The sequence below is a fragment of the Montipora capricornis genome, chromosome 10 (genome assembly GCF_036669925.1).
Source record: "Montipora capricornis isolate CH-2021 chromosome 10, ASM3666992v2, whole genome shotgun sequence".
Classification (NCBI taxonomy): domain Eukaryota; kingdom Metazoa; phylum Cnidaria; class Anthozoa; order Scleractinia; family Acroporidae; genus Montipora; species Montipora capricornis.
Genome location: NC_090892.1, coordinates 37649046 through 37651545, shown reverse-complemented (window position 1 = coordinate 37651545; position 2500 = coordinate 37649046). Strand labels below are relative to the sequence as shown.

The 2500-nt window shown below is 33.7% G+C and overlaps 1 protein-coding gene and 1 long non-coding RNA gene across 2 annotated transcripts in view; one reads left to right on the top strand and one right to left on the bottom strand.

Moving 5' to 3' along the window:
• LOC138019358 (uncharacterized) overlaps positions 1 to 591 on the top strand; it is a 2388-nt gene extending 1797 nt beyond the window's left edge. The window contains exon 4 of the long non-coding RNA XR_011126144.1: positions 1 to 591. This exon is cut by the window's left edge and continues 41 nt beyond it. This is a non-coding gene — a long non-coding RNA (uncharacterized lncRNA).
• The window catches only part of LOC138021308 (uncharacterized), a 188633-nt gene that overhangs the window by 14637 nt on the left and 171496 nt on the right, over positions 1 to 2500 (bottom strand). The window lies entirely within an intron of this gene.

Genomic DNA, 2500 nt, shown 5'->3' with positions numbered 1-2500 from the left:
CCCCAGAATAGTTGGCTCTGGGGAATTTTGGTGTCTCAATCTACTGTGTGTGGCTGTGGAAGGAGTTGAAGTCCTCACGTTAGGTGGAGGGACCTCACTTGCGAATTCTCTGGGCCTCGTCATGGCATGCTTTTTGTTTTTATCATTTCATACATAGCTAAGACCAGTAATGTTTATCTTTTTTGTCAGACATTGTTAGGGAAACATCAGCCTGAGGCTGCTAAAAAGAGGGTGGCAGTCAACAAATTTATTTCGACTCTTTCATAGAACGGGTGTAAATGACCACCTTGATTTTCCTTTCATACCCTTACAACCGATAATTACTTTTACTCTTCATAGCTGTTGACGGCCATTGGAAGCTGATCAACCATGAAGTTATTTTAAATTCTTAAGAGCCTACTTTTCAACAGATGTAATAATACATGTACAGGTCCATGTTTGTCATTTACACTATATTGTACTGAATTTAACTTAATGAAAACTGTATATCAATTTCTTCAAGGTTTCAGTAAGGATTTATTACAAAGAGTTAATGTTTATTGAGAAATTTAGTGCAATTAAGGAGTAAATATCTTATATGTTGAGGAAAAATTGTTTATTTAATTCATCACATTTCAAAATAATTATTATTGTAGTAATATTGCATATAAATTTCTTCAAGGTTTCAGTTAGTATTTATTACAAAGAGTTAATGTTTATTGAGGAATTTATTACAAGGAGTAAATATTAAATTTTTATGTTGAGAAAAAATTGTTCATTTAATTCATGACATTTCAAAATAATTATTATTGTAGTGTTGTTGCAATATAAATTTCTTCAAGGTTTCAGTTATTACAAAGAGTTGATGCTTATTGAGGAAAGAGCCATTTTGTTCATGGTATATAAAATGTAGTAGTAAGCAATTGGTAAGCAAAAGGTTAGTTTTTAAACATGAAACATTGTCTCATGCATTCAAAATTCATTTGTTAATGTGGCATTTCAAAATTTTAAATCATTGCTTATGTGTAAGTAATTTGTTTTGGAATGTTCTACCAGTAAATTGCATGATTTACAAGAAATATTGTTGTCTTTGTTCTATTGTAAAAGTGCAGTTAACCCCAGATTTGGAGTTAAAGTAGAGGAGTTGAAATGACCCTCGGAAAGGACTTATTGTGAACAGAAGATTTTTACCCCAGTTTTCGAGTAATTTCAACCCCAGTTTTGGAGTTGAAAAACAAGGGTTTAAAATTACCCAAAAAAGGAGTTATTTTGAACCTAAACTTTGTACTCCATTTTGGAGTCATAATAACCCCATTTGAAGAGTTGTATTGACTCCAGTTTTGGAGTTTCATTGAGGAGTTAAAGATACTCCAAAAAAGGAGTTATTTTGAACCTAAAAGTTTTACTCCATTTTGGAGTCATAATAACCCCATTTGAAGAGTTGTATTAACTCCAGTTTTGGAGTTTCATTGAGGAGTTAAAAATACTCCAAAAAAGGAGTTATTTTGAACCTAAACTTTGTACTCCATTTTGGAGTCTTTATAACTCCAGGAAGAGTTAAAACTACCCTATATGAAGAGTTAACTTAACCCCAGTTTAGGAGTTATTTCAACTCCATTTTTGGAGTTAAATTTAGGAGTTAAAGTTACTCCAAAAAAAGAGTTATTTTGAACCTAAAATTTTAACTCCATTTTTGGAGTTAAAATAACTCTCTAAAAATTACTGTGTAGGCAAGTGCAATTGTCAGCTAAGAGTATTCGTGCTTTCAGCTTACAACACTGTACGTAAACTATGCTTGCTAAAAAGAGACAAAACATTAAGATGTGCTATTTACACGATAAGAATTACATACATATATCAAGCTGTTGTACATGTGCATCAAGACTGTTATACATACATCAAAATTCGCCATATAAATATCAAAGGTCATATTTACATGTGAAACGATGCTACACTTACATCAAAATTATCTGATATATTTACATACATTCTCTAGCAATATATACATCAAGTTTCCAGATAAATATACATCATGATTCGTGATACTTCCCATCGAGTTTTAAACATCAAGATGGGTGATAACTTACACAGTATGACTGCTAACGTCCGTGTGTTATAGATCTACATCATTGGTGATATATATACATCAAGATTTGTGATACATCGAGATTCGAGCACTTCTTACACGACGACAAGAATACCGCTGGATTTAAAGAGTGAGGAGTCGTGTCTCTTCGTGTGTGTGGAGTGAAAATATGGCGGGAAACCGACCCGCACAGGCGAGTTCGTCGCTTCCAAAGGGCAGCACCAAAAGCTGGAATCCAGAATCCGGAATCCGGGAACCGGAAGCCGGAAACCAGAATTATCCACAAATCGCGAGAACTACAACTTACCCACTCCTTGTATGCTCTTCTATAATTCCCACACTCAAGTATTTAACTCTGAGGAAATATAAACTGTAAAAAGGATCTGACCTTGTTATTCTGGATATAAAGACTTGAACATGGTGATGGCATCATCC